At 48.4% G+C, this 16,557-nt stretch overlaps 1 pseudogene; it reads left to right on the top strand.

Annotated features, from left to right (window-relative positions):
• Positions 1-13,307: 13,307 nt before the first annotated feature.
• LOC135363181 (histo-blood group ABO system transferase 2-like) lies at positions 13,308-13,920 on the top strand (annotated as a pseudogene).
• The last annotated feature ends 2,637 nt before the right edge of the window (positions 13,921-16,557 follow it).

The following is a 16,557-nucleotide window of genomic DNA, read 5'->3' as shown; positions in this document are numbered from 1 at the left end:
AGAGAGAGCACAAGCAGGGGGAGGAGCAGAAGGAGAGGGAGAGAGACAAGCAGGCTCTGTGCCGAGCAGGGAGCCTGAAGTGGGGCTTGATCCCATGACCCTTCCCCTATCATAGCAAGTCAGGGTGGGGCAGGCTCATCAACTTCCTTGGATCTGCAACCCGCTTCACAGTCCTGTCCACCTACTTTCTGATGCACAGGTGCATAGAAATCTGGGTGTCCTGGTGTGATGAGCAGAGGCACTTTTGTTTGATTATGAATGTCAAAGTAGTTGTAAATAAAAGGGGAGAGGAAAAAAGGGAAGACTCTTGCGGCCACCATGCTGATGTCACACTGGGCCCTGATCCTGACCCTACACTCACCCTATCCTTGGTCCTGAACGTGACCCTTACCTTGTTTGACCTTCACCATGTTACTGACCTTGCAGTGTACCCTTAACCTGATTCTGAATCTGGCATTCTCCATGATACTGACCCAGAATTGACCCTTACCTTCACTCTGACTCTGATCTTGACTTTGAGCTGGAACCCTCTCTCACCCTGAACATGAATTGGACCCAACTGTCACAGTAATCTGGATCCTAACTTTCAAAATGAGTCATAATTTGACATTCACTCTGACCATTTACTAAAACTGACCCTGACAGTAGCCCTAAAGCACTGATTATGACCCTGACCCTGCTCACCCTGATTCTTATCTTCACACTAACCTTGACCTTTGGGGTGACCTTGACCCTCATCCCCACCCTGACCCTGCACCTAACCTCAGTAGTATTCTGACACTAACCCTCTGTCAGTATGTGGGTTTCCCACCAACCATATCTTTGCAGACAAACTGTGAGATGGCCTATGGGTTGGGATTCCATTGACCTCACAACGTCTCATTATAACCAGTGTAAGAGGTTTCTGTGACACTGACATGACCTTTGTTCCCAGAATATGCCACATGAAGAGCCACATGAGAGCCTGGGAGTCCAGAAAATTTAAATGCGTGATTATGGCTCGAGCTAAAGCCACTCAGGGGGATCATGCCGGAGGCCATCTCAGATCTCGGTCTGGCTCTGTCACCAATTTCCAGTACAATTTAGGTGAGTCACTTAATCTGAGCTTCAGGCTCATCATTTCTAAAATTAGGAAATGTTTTTAGATTCATTTATTCATTCAAGAACTATGTAATGAACTCCTATTAAGTGCTAAGCAGTCTCCAAGACTGATTCTATCTCAGGAATTCTAACTCCCACCCTCCCCACTCACACTGCTTTCCCCCATTTGACACAATGGCTGTTCCATGGGAATTCCCTAGGGCAACATTGGACTAGCAAGTATATTCAGGGTGTGCCCTCACGCCATTTGATGTGGCTGAGGGGCCATGAGTATCCGAACTGAAACCCAAGGTTTTGGCTTATTTGCCTTGTGCTGTCTTGCTTGCACGAAAACAGCAGTGCCTGGATCAGGCCTTCGTGCAACAGCTGCAGGATGAGGACCTAGTGAGGACCTTGCCCAGGACACTAGCCCCATGACACCGTGAGGGTATTCCTAGTCCCCAGTTAAGTCATGCAATGCAACAAGTGATTATACATCAGGGTGGATGATGCAAAGTACAGTGCAGTGAGAACATGTCAAAAACGTTTAAATGACAGAATAGTATGTAGGTAAACATACTATATACTTTGTAAGTGAAGGGAAAAACAACGGGGTCAGAAAGAGGAATGGGAATTCCCAGAAGCGGGCTGGAGTAGTCAGGGCGTGGGGGGTGTCTCATGGAGGAAGTGACCAGGAGACCTGTCACTGGTTACAACAATGCAGCATCAGGGTTTGAGCTCTGCCCGACCCACGACCCCCAGGGGCATTGGGGGCATTCTAGCTCCAGAGGACCTACGGGCTGCAAATCAGCCTGAGCCTAGCCTCTGTGGTATGTCTTCTTTGCTCCCGGGTGTGGCTCTTTCTCTGCCTCTTGAGGCTGTTGATTCTCATTTTGTTTTCCTCTGAGCTGCACTCTTTTGTGTGGGTTCAGTACTGTTAGTTGACACAAATTCCTTGTGAAAATAAGTGGACTGTAAATCATACTTGTTTCCTAATTAGATCTGAACATATTCAATAGTCACAGCCTTTTCCCAGGCCCTTGGGTCTTCATCTGCTCGCCAACTCCGAGATTTTTTAAAACATCTTATATTTTTAATGGTTTCAAAGAATTAGTTTGTTTTTTAAAAAGTTCAGCAAAGTCACACTTTTAATAATCTATAGAATGATCTGTGAACATTGAATGAGCAAGGTTTTACAGGATAAAGGAAGAATTGGCTTTGTGCCCGGGTTTGCCCTACTCTTTACTCACTGTTGCCCCCGTGTGGCCGCTCTCCATATAGCACGTGGCAGAATATGTTCCAATCTGTCAAATTCGAGGGAGAAGAAGATGGAATAGGTTGGTCCCTGGATCCCCTAGCTACTAAAAACCACCATATAATTTATAAGCCATATTCTAAATCGAGTATATCTTAACTAGATATTAGGGTTAGGTTCAGGGTCAAGGTGCATATATTAATTATGGACAGCTTTTTGTATGTCAGTCATACCTCCATAAAGTGTTTTTAAGAATATAGTCACCCAAAGCACTGAGCACCTTTCCTGTCACAGTAAATATGTAACTAAACGTATTTATTGTTTAACCTTAGCTGAGGACCGGGAGCTGGTCCTACAGGTACTTGGCAGGTAACATCTGTGGCCAGCTGCCCATCTCTTCCCCCGACACCCACACCCAGCTCAGCACATCCTCTGCTCTGCTCAAGGGCAGGCCAGAGAGACCAGGTCCAGGTGTGGCTCCCTCCTGTCAGGCATGGCTTCCTTCTGACAGGTAGAGAAGGTGGCCAGCTCACAGACACATGACATCTTCTTTTGGTTACTTGCTATCTTCCTCCCCTTTTTTGTCACTCTGGTCCTTAAACTTCCAATCCTGTGGGAACCTGGGTTTGCAGATTTCTGTTGACATTTCAAAGTGTGCAAATCTGTGTTGACTTTGTTCCCTGTCCTTGGGTCAGATATAAAGGCAGGAAAAGTCATCAGACTGCGAAAGCAACAAAAATAAATCTCAAGTGTGCTCTGTGTACCGTACCTCAGACTTTAAAGAAATGGCAAACTACATACCTCATGTTATACTCATCCAGCTTTAGGGAGTCAGAAAAGCATGCAAAATAAAATTGTATGGAAAGAAATCTCTTTTGTAGCGACCCCCCCCCCTCCCCCCCTGTCATTTCCTGTCTGGCCAATGGCCAGTCACACTGACACGTGTAGCCAGGCAAGGACACAACTGTGATCAACCTCCTGGAGCATTCCTGGTCCCCCTGCCCCTGCTCTGGCCAACCCTGCAAACCCCAGTCCTCCTGAGCGTCCTCTGTAGTGGCACTTGTCACTCCATGTTGTCATTTGTTGTCTCTCGTTCTGTCCTTTCTGCTACGAGTAGATCTCTCTCACAGCTGCCTGGCTGGATGACAGGTAAGTAATTGGTTTCGGGATCTTTTGTCCTGGAACCATAGGCATCTCTGTCCCTCTGTGTGCCCCCAGCCGCGGTGGAGCATAGGGCCCAGGACAAGGGATTTGAGAATCTTCCCAGACGAAGTTTGTTCTATGAAGGTGGATTCCTTCTGATGTCATTAGGTAACCACATAATGTGGCCGTCACTGTGAGACAGAAAGCACGCTACTGTATTGTGTTCTACTCGCATACCGTGGCTAACAAAGAGTCAACACACGCTCACACTCACATGTTCACACTTACACCTCCATTTCTGAGCATCAGTACCATGTAAACTACAGTGAATTCACACTGGGCAGCAGACATGTAGATGTGCCATTAAAGGTATAAATAGAGGAGGATGGATATGCAGTTCTGGCTAAAACAATGGAAGTCCTTGCCTGTGGGGGTAAAGAAATTAGATTTTACCCAGAAGGTGCTACGTTCTAGTCAAAGGAGTGACATGATAATATTACCTTTTAGAACAGGGATTGGCACAGACTCTTCTGTAAAGTCTTCTGTAAAGATTTTCTGTTAGACGTTGCGATCCACATGGTCTCTCTGACGATGATTCCACTCTTGCACTGTGGCTTGAAAGCAGCCACAGACCTTCCATAGCTCATGTTCCAGCCACACTTAATTTACAGAATACAGGGGGAGGTCACATTGGCCCATGGGTGGTAGTTTCCCACACCCCAGATTTGCAACCTGATGGACGGTGGGGGAGAGGGCTCTTATTCTGAAATGGCAACGTGGGCGTACACTGGGATCTATCCTGCCTGACCCGGCCCCTAAACTTGAAAGGAAAGATGATAGCGAGACTGACCAATAATTAAGGCCTAGGAACTCCCCCGCATTTATCTGAATGCCGCAAGCTTCCCATGAGATGTTGGTTGAAGTACATGTAGGTATGGTTTTGCTGAATATGTCCCCATTGCGTGGAGGGTACATCTTGCGGGGTATATACCACGCAGACGGTCATCTTGTTCAGGCCAAGACCGTGAGCACATTTACGGTTCTTGGGAGTCAGTGGAGGACCTAGCATGCGTGGGCTTCAGGACGAGTTCGATTCAGCCCTCAGCAATGTTATCGAGCCCCTGGCTTCCTGGGCACTCTGTGGGGCTGGCACTGGCCTCGCCTAGGCCACTTCTGCAGTCCTGATGGAAAAGCCCCCGGCCTGGGTGGTCCACCCCATGCTATGCTCTGCAGGCCGAGATCCGAGTTTCCTGCCACCTCACTGGCTGGGACCAGGTCACATGTCCATGGATGAGCCAATCCCTGGAGCCAGGGAGGGGGCCGTGGAGACTGGTACAGGTTGTTAGTTCCTCTGTTGTAACGACTTTTCTAATTGCTATGGTGGCAACATCTTCTGTGATGCATCTGTTGATAAAATGAGTGTTGATTTCTGGTAGTGAGTGGGTCCAAGGTGCTGGCTTAGTACCTAGCACCTCAGTCCCGGCACCTCAGTTCTACTCTACTATTCTGCAGACACAATGGCTGAGAATGAGCAAAGCTGATGGAAACTAGTCTGGAATGCACAAGGTAAGGGTGTGTGTGTGCGGGGGGTATGGGGATTGGGGATAATAGCTCTGGCCAACCTGTATCTCCAATTTACCTAGGTTCAAGAAGGTGCGAGGAATCCGTGGTGTTTCACCGTCAGTAATTTTGCAGATGAAGAATATGCCTTTTGTATGGAGTATGACAAGACTTGTTCAAAGTATTTTCCAGTTGGTACAGAAGTTGGGGAGAGCGGCGGCACCCTCTATCTGCTAGGATAGGCGCGAGAGGCTGAGTGCTCTCAAGAAGGTGTCCGGCTTTCGCAGGGCTCACTGTGAGCCTGCACACAGGACCGACGAGGACAGTTAAAGGTTTTGTTCTAAGGGTGGCGTATTGGAAGAATGTGGCGCACCTCGTAATCCTGGGAAGAAGACAGATCTGGAGTCCACTGTGGAGTGACTTCGTGAGAGTGGTGGTGATCTGCAGCATCTGGCTAACGAGATGTCTGTCTTTTATTAAGTTATGGGTGTAGTTTCTGTGCCTTTGTCCTCACGGCTGGGATTTCCAAGGAGTGGGATTTTTTTACATCACTGTAACAGTTGTTCCCCCGGGGGTGGGCAAGTCCTGTTCGGCTGCTGAGAAGTGTGCCTCTAGCGGTTGGAGTGTGTATTACAAGTCTATAGGTAAATCGTGGGGTGGTTACAGTGGTTGGCAGGCTATTGTTATTGACGATTTTTTATGGGTGGATTCCATAGGATGAGATGTTAGATCTTAAGGATAGGGGTCCTCATTAAGTGCCCATAAAGAGTGCTTTTTCTGAGTTTAATAGTAGATATATTTTTATTAGTTCTAATAGCCCTCCTTGTTCTTGGAATTCCAATGAGCAGTGCATTACTATGTTGTCTGCATTGTATCCGTGTGTTGATGAGGATTTGGGGAGAGTGGGAAATGTTGGCAATGCCCTCCACATATTGTCCACTGGAACATCCAAATAATAAAATTTTATTTCTGACAACAAAATAGGAAGTATCCTCCTGTGATTCTTAGTTTAAACCAGGGGAGGGGGCCCTCTTTTGGTACTGGTAATGAGTACCATAGTCCTTCCTAGGGAACATTATCAGATTCTGTCGGGAACTTGGTCTTTGTTGTTGTGGAAGAATCAGGAGTCGACAAATTATTTGTCTCCTTTTTCATTTTCTATGGACATTTCCACAATATTTGGTTTCACACCTCTACCACTGTGAAATCACCCCAAATTTGCCACCAGCTCACCCTTCTATGGAGAGGGCATGTTTGAACCAAGAAAAAAAAAACAAAAACAAATAGCATCTGGGTGACTGGGAAACTCTAGGGTCAGAATGCTGTTGGTAGGCAGTTACTGTGACCCTAAAATCTGAACAAGCTCCTGACACCCAGACTAAATAGATTTCAGATTTAGAAACTTCAGATAGAAATTTTGTGTCCATGATGACAACTGAAGAACATGTGTAATCCCTAAACCTAACGCTAACCCCTAACTTTAACCCTAAAACCTAACGTGACCCTAAACACCAAACTGGAACCCTGAATCCCAAACCTGAAATTGAACCCCACACCAGAACTCTGAACCAAGTCCTGAATCCAAACCCTGAACCATGAACCCAAACCCTGAACCCGAACTCTGAGTCATGAGCCCTGAACCCAAACCCCAAATTTGACCTTGAACTTTATCCCCTAAGCCCTAAGTCTTAAACCCTAAATCATAAGCCTAAAGCCCTAAACTCTAACTCTAACCAGTACCCTCACCCTCACCCAAAACCCTCACCCTCACCCTGATCCTAAACCCAAACCCTGATCTAGAACCCTGCCCCAAACTTGACCCTGAACCCAGACCCAAACCCTTAACCATACTTTGTTTATGCATTAGCCACTGATGGACATTTGCATGGTTTCTACCTTTTGATTATTGTGAACATTGTTCAGGTTGCGGGCTAGGGTTAGGGTCCTGGGTGAGGGTCAGGACCAGGCTTGAGATGAAGTTTGTGTCAGAATCATGTTCAGTCAGGGGCAGGGTCATGTTCAGTGGCACTGTTTGGGTAAGGGAGTGTTGTCCTTCCATATTGTTTCCAATTAATTGTTCCTTAGCTAATTTTGGAGAAGTTGGGGGGATATTGGGCTCCATTCAGCTTGAATTTTCAGAATTTAATGGCTTTCGCGGGACCCCGGAGCGAGCAGGTGCTTCCACTGACCGCTGAGCTCACCTTGTCCTGCACTGCGTCCCCCGCCTGCAGAGGGCGCCCGACCCCGGCTCCTGCCCGGAGCCCGGCCTGCGCAGCCGCTGGGACAGGAGCCGGACCTCGGAACCTGATGTCCGCGCTGACAGGAGCCGGGCCTCCTCAGGACCCGCTGTGGAAGCTTCGGGAGGACATGGGTCCGCGTCCATACCCACAGGACCCGCTGCGGAGGCTTGTAGAGGACACGGGGCGGCGTCCACGCTGACAGGAGCCCGGCCTCCTCAGGACCCGCTGTGGAGGATGTGGGGCGGCGTCCACAAGGGCAGGAGCCCAGCTTCCTCAGGACCCGCGGTGGGAGGAGAAGGTGAGGAGAAGCCGTCTGAGGGGGTCCGCGCTCACGGGACCCCGCGGAGGAAGGGCGGGTGCACAGACTGGGGCGTTTCCGGGGCTTCGTGGGCGGTGTGGCGCGCGGGGCTGTCGGGCCTCCGCTCTCGGGCCTCGGACCTGCCCCGGCGGCCCACGCGCACGTGTTTATGCGCGCCCGGATTCGGTTCCGGGGGCTCCTCCGGCAGTCTGTGGTCGGGGGCGGCCTCCCGCCGCGGTGCTCGTGCTCCCCCGGCCTCGGCCCTGCGGGGTCCTCCCCGCGTCCACACCCGCTTCGGGGCTGTTGGTTCGGGGTCTGTGAAGACCCGGCTGGAAGTTGGGCAGCGACGGCGCGGACTGTGTAGACGGCTTTGGGCAGAGTAGACATTTTCACAGTGTCCGCTCTTTCGTGAGCTCAGAGTGTCTCCCCGTCTCCGTGTGTCTCCCTCGTTGCCGGTCATCAGGGTGTCAGAGAACAGGTCCGTCACCTCCTTGGTGAAATGGATTCCAGGATATAGTGTTCTTTCTGATGCAGGTGGAAATGCATTGTTCTCTGTACTTCTTTTTCTGATAGTTTGTTATGAGCACATAGAAATGCAACTGATTTTTGTATGTTGGTTTCGTTTCTTGCAAATTTATCGAATTTGTTAGTTCTGTTAATCCTAAACTAAAACTGCCAGTTATTTTACCAGCAAAATGGGTTTATTTGGGAATAGCAGAGACTTGCAATCCAGGACAAGCAAGCTACGGCCACATCACAGGCAAGTGCAAGAAAGAAAAGAGAGAGGGCGCCTTGGGGGCTCTGTCGGTTGGGCGACTGCCTTCGGCTCAGGTCTTGATCCTGGAGGCCCAGGATCGAGTCCTGCATCGGGCTCCCTGCTCGGCGGGGGGTCTGCTTCTCCCTTCCCCACTCCCCCTACTTGTGTTCCTGCTCTCTCTCTCTTTCTGTGTGTCAAATAAATAAATCTTTAAAAAAAAATAAAAATAGGGCGCTGGGTGACTCAGTTGGTTAAGCGACTGCCTTCGGCTCAGGTCGTGATCCTGGAGTCCCGGGATCGAGTCCCGCATCGGGCTCCCTGCTCAGCGGGGGGTCTGCTTCTCCTTCTGACCCTCCTCCCTCTCGTCCTCTCTGTCTCTCATTCTCTCTCTCAAATAAATAAATAAAATCTTAAAAAAAAGAAAAAGAAAGGAGAGAAACATTATTTCTTGGGAAGGTGGGGGAAGTTGGGAGGGTTGTTTTGAAGGAAAGTCCACTGGAGAAAAGCAGGGCTTCAGGTGATGGAGGGTTGTCACCTGCTGAGCGGCAGGGGTGGTGGGTTTCTTGGAGGAGGTGAAACCTGCATCTTCCCCTCTGGGGCCTGTGACTGGTGAGTCTCTCCTGTGGAGGGTTCTAATGTTGGGTCTGTAACTGACAGTTGTTCCTGTAACGACCCTGAGTGGCAGGCTCTCCCCTCCAGCCTCCCCTTCTGGTGTCCCCAGTCCACTTTCCTGAGGCTTCCCTTCATGCATTTTCACAGTTCTAACCAGTTTTTGGTGGAGCACTGTGGAAAATTGGAATTCCAGATTCTACTGCTTCTACTGCACCCAAGAGACAGGGGGCACCGACCTAATCCTCCCACGAGTCTCTTGCCACCATGTGGCCTCCTACAAGGGCGAGTGGCTGCTCCATGATGGGTGAACTGGATCTGGGAGGGCTTGGCCTCCATCCTGGAGTTTGATGTCTTCTCTGCTTCTGTGACCTGGTGCTGACATGGCTGTTTGGAAGAGTAGTTGACTCTGTAGAGATTTCAAAGTGTGGTAAACCTGTCACAGCAGCACAAATACACTTGATCTCCACACTCAGACCCCCCAGCTGTCGTCTCCTTACTACATTTATCACTTCACACGGAGTGATTCAGTGCGTTTTACCCCAAACAGGGACACTCTCCTGCAGAAGCACCACGTAACCCTAAATGAGGAAATCATCTCCTTTTCCACATTATAACCCAGACCACAGACCCACTTCAGCTGTCGCCACCTGCCCCACTGTTTGAAATGTCTTTCTCCATTCGGATTCAGTTTTCTTTTTCTGGAGCTGCTCCTGAGACCTGCTATTTGCACAACCCTGATGGATTGGAATAGTACAGATGGCTCTAATCTGAGTGGTATTTTCTGTCTGGCTTCTGTCACTTGGGCTGTTTTCAGTGTCCATCCATGTTGTGACATGCATCAGTCCCTCATTCATTTTTTCACTGTGACTAAACATAAATAACATTTACCACCTAAAACATTTTAGGTACACAGTTCTCTGGCCTTAGCTGAGTTCCCACGGTTATACATCATTCTCCAGAACTTTTTCATTCTCCCCGAGGGAGACTCTGTATGCATTAAACACCCAACTCCCCATGATTTCTCTGGAGAAGGGTCTATCAAAGTCCTTTGTCCATTTTAAAAATTGGGTTGTCTTTTTGTTGAGGAGTTGTAAAAGCTCTTTATATATTCTGGACAACAGACTCTTACTAGATACATAAGGTACAGATATTTCCTTCCTTCTGGGGGCAGTCTTTTCATATTCAGGTTAGTAACTTCTTCTTTTTTTTAAGATTTTATTTATTTATTTGAGAGAGAGAGAGAATGAGAGACAGAGAGCACGAGAAGGAAGAGGGCAGAGGGAGAAGCAGACCCCCTGCTGAGCAGGGAGCCCGATGCGGGACTTGATCCCAAGACTCTAGGATCATGACCTGAGCCGAAGGCAGTCGCTTAACCAACTGAGCCACCCAGGCGCCCCTAGGTTAGTAACTTCTGATGTACCAAGATTTTAAAATTATTTTAACATTTGTTTTAATAGCGAGGGAGAGAGTGTGCGAGCGGTCGGGGGCAGAGGGAGAGGGAGAGAGACTCTCAAGCAGGCCCTACACTCAGCGTGGAGCCTGACATGGGGCTTGATCTCATGACCCTGAGATCATGATCTGAACCAAAATTAAGAGTCAGATGCTTAACTTACTGAGCCACCTGGACGCCCTGAAAATATTTTTAATTTGGGGGATATGATTTTATCTATTCTTTCTTTCTTTTCTTATGCTTTGGTGTCAGATCTAAAAACATTGCTAAATCCAAGGTTATGAAGATTTAGCCCCATTTATTTCTCGTAATTTTACCTCTTCCATTTAAGCCTTTACTGATTTTGAGCTAATGTTTCTATGTGGTATGAGGTAAGGGTCCAGTATCGTTCCTCTGCACATGGATAACCAGTTGTCTCCCAATGTAATGTTGTCGACCCTTGTCAAAATTCAGTGGACCATAGATGAAGGGGTTTATTTCGGCTCTCAGTTCAATCCCACTGATCTGTATGCATACCTTGTTTTAAAAAAATTATTTTATTTATTGAAAAAAATTTTAATTTAAACTCAGTTAATTAACATACAATGCATTCTCTGTTTCAGGGTGTATGCATACCTTTACGACAATAGCACAACGTTTGACTTATTGTTGGCTTTGTATTAAGATTTGAACATTGGAAGTATGACCTTTCACCTTTGAACTTCTTTTTCAAGATTGTTCTGGCTATCTTGTGGTCCTTTGAAATTCCATATGACTGTTAGGATTAGCTTGTGCAATTCTTCCCAAAGGCCTTTGTGAATTTCCTTCGGAACACATTGAATTTCCACATCGCATTGTGTACTATTGCCATCTTATCAATAGTATGTCTTTTCATCACCGTGGGGTGTCCTCAGAGTTATTCAAGTTTCCCTTTCTTTCAGCAATGTTTTGTAACTTCCGGTGGACAGGACTTGCACCTTGATTATATCTATCCGTAAGTATTTGGTCAATGTTGATGTTCCCTAAAATGGAATTGTTTTCTTGAATTCCTTTTTGGATGATTCATTGCTAGTGTATCCAAATAAGAGAGATTTTTGTGTATTGATATTTTGCTCTGTAACTTTGCTGAATTAGGTAACTGGCGGTAATGATTTTTTGTTGATTCTTTTAAGAAGCTCTCTGTATAAGATGATGTCATCTCTGGTCTCCAAATAGATCTAGTTCTACTGTTTCCTTTCACATATGGACGCCTTATTTCTTGCCTTATTGTTTTGGGTAGAACTTTCAGTACAAGACTGGGCAATGAGTGAAAGCCAGAATGATGGACTTGTTTGTGAGTTCAGAGTAGAGCTGTTAGTCCTCAAAATTGAGCATGATGTTTGATTAGGGTTAGGGTTAGGGGTTAGGGTTAAGGGTTAGAGGTTAGGATTAGGGTCTCCCTGTCCTCTGCTGTATAGAGACCATTCTCGTCCGGTAACCAGATTGATCGTTTCAGAACATAACCTTTGAGCCTCTCTGCGATCCGCTCCCCACCTGTCTGTCCTCTCCAGCCTCACCTCTCCCACTGCAGCCCCCCTCTGTGGGCCACCAAGCTGTGTGGTTGTCCCACATGTTCCTTGGGCCTGACTCCAATCCTTTACATTCTCTGTGCCCTCTGCCAGGAGCACTCTTCTCTCCCCTTGCATCATGTCTGGCTTGTTCTCCCATTGGCTGGGCCTCTACTTGCCCCCTGGTGACCTGACTCATGTCTGCTGGGTGTGTGTGCTCATCCCCAATTTAAATGTAGTACCTGCCTTCCCTGTGTGAGCGATTTACTAACCTGCGAGGTATGGGGGCAGGCACAGGGAAGTAGTCTTAGTGCCTGCGTAAAAAATTCAGTCTCAGGGCGCTTGGGTGGCTCAGTCATTAAGCGTCTGCCTTCGGCTCAGGTCGTGATCCCAGGGGCCTGGGATCAAGTCCCATGTCAGGCTCCCTGCTCAACGGGGAGCCTGCTTCTCCCTCTCCCACTCTCCCTCCTTGTGTTTCCTCTCTAGCTGTCTCTTTCTCTGTCAAAAAAAAGTCTTTAAAAAAATCAGTCTCAGAGGGGCTCACAACCCTTGCTGACAATGGGGGAGCTGCTGTCCCCATAGTGAGGGGCAGGTAGTCCCCTCAAAGGGGGACCAGCCATGTGAGGAAGTTGGACAAGACTTCCAACTTCTTGGGGCCGGGGAGATGTAGACCTGGAACCAGAAGCTACACCCTTGGATTCAAGGCTGGGGTCTAAGCAAGCCCCCTTTTCTTCCAGGGGTCATCTTTCCCCTTCCCTCTCCACAGGCTGAACCTGATTCCTGATCTGGGGAGTTCGAGGGTGACCCCTCCTAGGAACACCAGTGGTTTACTGATGGACCTTGTCATCCAGAGGCCCAGTAGCCTTCAAGGGAGGACCCTATAGGGGGTGGAGACAGCTCTGTTGGGGACCAGCGACAGCCCACTCAAAGTAAAGTGGGGCAGCTGGCCGGCCCTGCTGATTCTACCCAGTCTGTAGGACATAGAAACACAGGCTGTGCCCAAAGGTGCTCAACTCATGGCAGGTGGGGACAGAACCTGCAGGGGGGCAGCTAGGGGAGGGCACCTGCAGGGTTTGCCCAGGAGCTCAGCACAGGGGGAGTGTTCCTGGCTCCAGCATGCTGACTGTGCGGCTGCATGGGTTTCCAGCCTCCCAAGCCTCAGGCTCCCCTTTGTAAGATGGGGCACTGATGGCCCCCATCTCTGGGAGCAGAAGGTAGGGAGGCCCTGCCGGCAGATTCACTCAGGACAGGTCAGGAGGTGGCTGTTGCTTAAAGCAGCCCAGGGCCTGTCCCCATGAAGAAGGTGCACACGTCCATGACCCCCAGCTCTGGGGTTCTGCTGCCAGCCTCTGGCAGTGACCCTCTTCCTGCCCTGTCCCCTGCCCCTGTGGATACGGGGTCATCCTGGAGCTGTTCCTGCAGAATCACTTCATGGTGGACACAGGGTCATCTACTATGTCTTCACCGACCAGCTGGTTGCTGTGTCCCGTGTGCCCCTCCAGGAGCACTGAAGGGTGGTGGTTCTTGAGGTCCGCGGTGCCCCACACTGGCAGGATGTGTCCATGCAGCACATGGCGATCATGAGCTGCTTCTATGAGGAGTGCTTCCTCTATGAGGTGGATGACATGGTGTGCGGGGATGTGGACATGAAGTTCTGTGACCACGTGGGCGTGGAGATCCTGTCCCCCCTCTTTGGCACCCTGCACCCCGGTTTCTACTGGGTGGCCCATGAGGACTTAAGCTATGAGCGCTGGTCCCAGTCCCAGGCCCACATCCCCAAGGACCAGGGTGACTTCTACTACATGGGGGCCTTTTTTGGGGGGTTGTGGCGGAGGTTCACCGACTGACCTCAGCCTGTCACCAGGTGATGGTGGTCAACTGGGCCAATGGGATTGAGGCCATGTGGTACGATAAGAGCCACCTGAACAGGTACCTGCTGGACCACAAGCCCACCAAGGTGCTGTCCCTGGAGGACCTGCGGGACCCACAGCTATTGGGCTGGCCCTGGAGGACCTGGGTGCAGCTGCTGGGCTGGCTCCGGGTCATGAAGAAGCTGAGATTTGGGCCGTGCCCAAGAATCACCAGGACACCTGGAACTCATGAGGGGCTGTCCCCGTCTCCAGCAGGGGGTGCTGACTTCAGCGGAGCCATCAGAGCAGGTTCCTACTTCTGTCCCCTCGAGGGACACTGTGGAGCCTGCACTGGCGTGTCCAGTGCCCCAGCCGCACCTGCTCACAGGAGGCCTGCCTGGGGATACAACGTCCTCTCTTTGCGTTCACTACATTTTTTTCACTTCTGGGTCATTTGCAGCTGTGAACGGCTCCAGTTTTATGTCAGAAGTTTTTCTGTGTCAATGCTGAGCAACCATTTTTAAAAAGAACAATTGAGGGAAAGGTTTTCTCCCTGGTTCTAAACAGACACCGCCTGGTGGGGCTGGGAGCAGCCCTGTAGCAGCCGTGGAGCCAGAACAGGTCCTGGCTGGGTCTTCCCTCCCAGTCCTTGCACCTTGCCATGGCCATGGGGCTTCAGGGTCAGGGGTGCACCGAGCCACCTCTCAGAACCCCGGTGACCTCACCGCCAGAGGCCTTGGCCGTGACCGCTAGCTCAGCCTCCAGGAGCATGGCGCCCTCTGGGTTATTTCCATTTCCTGCCGTGGATTTATTTTTTATTCATTAATTTTATTTAATTTTTTAAATTTAAATTCATTAGCCAACATATAGTACATCAGTAGATTTTGATGTAGTGTTCAGTGATTCATTAGTTGCCTATAACACCCAGTTCTCATCACAACATGTGCCCTCCTTAATACCCGTCACCCAGTTACCCCATCCCCCCACCCTCCTCCCTTCTGTAACCCTCAGTTTGTTTACCGGAGTCCAGAGTCTCTCATGGTTTGTCTCCCTCTCTGATTTCTTCCTGTTCAGTTTTCCCTCCCTTCCCCTGTAGTCCTCTGTGCTATTCCTGACATTCCACATAGGAGTGAATCTATATGATAATTGTCTTTCTCTGATTTATTTATTTCACTTAGCATAATCCCCTCCCGTTCCATCTATGTCAATGTAAATGGTAGGTATTCATCCTTTCTGACAGCTGAGGAATATTCTATTGTACATATATACCACATCTTCTTTATCCATTCTTCTGTTGAAGGGCATCTCAGCTCCTTCCACAGTTTGGCTATTGTGGACATTGCTGCTATGAACATTGAGGGGCAGGTTCCCCTTCTTTTCACTACATCTGTATCTTTGGGGTAAATACCCAGTAGTGCAATTGCTGGTGGTAGGGTAGTTCTATTTGTAACGTCTTGAAGAAACTCCATACTGTTTTTCAGAGTGGCTGTACCAGCTTGCATTCCCACCAACAGGGTAAGAGGGTTCCCCTTTCTCCACATCCTCACCAACATTTGTTGTTTCCTGCCTTGTTGATTTTTGCCATTCTGAGTGGTGTAAGGTGGTATCTCAATGTGGTTTTATTTTCTTTTTCCCTGATGGCTAGTGATGTGGAGCATTTTTTCATGTGTCTGTTAGCCATTTGTGTGTCTTTGGAGAAGTGTCTGTTCATGTGTTCTGCCCATTTCTTGATTGGATTATTTGTTTTTTGGGTGTTGAGTTTGAGAAGTTCTTTATAGATCTTGGATGCCAGCCCTTTATCTGTAATGTCATTTGCAAATATCTTCTCCCATTCCATGGCTTGACTTTTAGTTTTGTTGACTGTTTCCTTTGCTGTGCAGAAGATTTTTATCTTGATGAAGTCCCAAAGGTTCATTTTTGCTTTTGTTACCCTTGCCTTTGGAGACGTGTCTAGCAAGAAGTTGCTGTGGCTGAGGTCGAAGAGGTTACTGCCCGTGTTCTCTTCTAGGATTTTGATGGATTCCTGTGTCACATTGAGGTCTTTCATCCAATTTGAGTTTACCTTTGTATATGGTGTAAGAGAATGGTCCAGTTTCATTCTTCTGCATGTGGCTGTCTAATTTTCCCAGCACCATTTATTGAAGAGACTGTCTTTTTTCCATTGGGTATTCTTTCCTGCTTTGTGGAAGATTAGTTGACCATAGAGTTGAGGGTCCATTTCTGGGGTCTCTATTCTGTTCCATTGATCTGTGTGTCTGTTTTGTGCCAGTACCATACTGTCTTGATGATGACAGCTTTGCAATACAGCTTGAGGTCACCTGCTTTTGTTTTATTTTTATTATTTTAGTGAATTTTAAATTAACGTATAATGTATTATTTCTTTCAGGGGTACAGGTCTTTGATTCATCGGTCTTATACAATTCACAGTGCTCACCATAGCACATACCCTCCCCAGTATCCATCACCCAGTCACCCCACGCCTCCCAACCCCCTCGACTCCAGCAACCCTCAGTTTGTTTCCTGAGATTAAGAATCTCTTATGGTTTGTCTCTCTCTCTGGTTTCGTCTTGTTTCATTCTTGCCTCCCTTCGCCTATGATCCTCTGTCTTGTTCCTCAAATTCCTCATATCACTGAGATCATAGGATAATTGTCTTTCTCTGAGTGACTTATTTTGTTTAACATAATACACTGTAGTTCCATCCACGTCGTTGCAAATGGCAAGATTTCATTTTTTTGATAGGTGCATGATATTCTCTGTATATATATACACACACACCACATCTTC

This window comes from Mirounga angustirostris, unplaced genomic scaffold, assembly GCF_029215605.1.
Source record: "Mirounga angustirostris isolate CCGP_5_RB_7025 unplaced genomic scaffold, mMirAng1.0.hap1 SCAF_49, whole genome shotgun sequence".
Lineage (NCBI taxonomy): Eukaryota > Metazoa > Chordata > Mammalia > Carnivora > Phocidae > Mirounga > Mirounga angustirostris.
The sequence above is the reverse complement of the archived record's forward strand: the minus strand, read 5'-3'. Positions and strand labels throughout refer to the sequence as shown.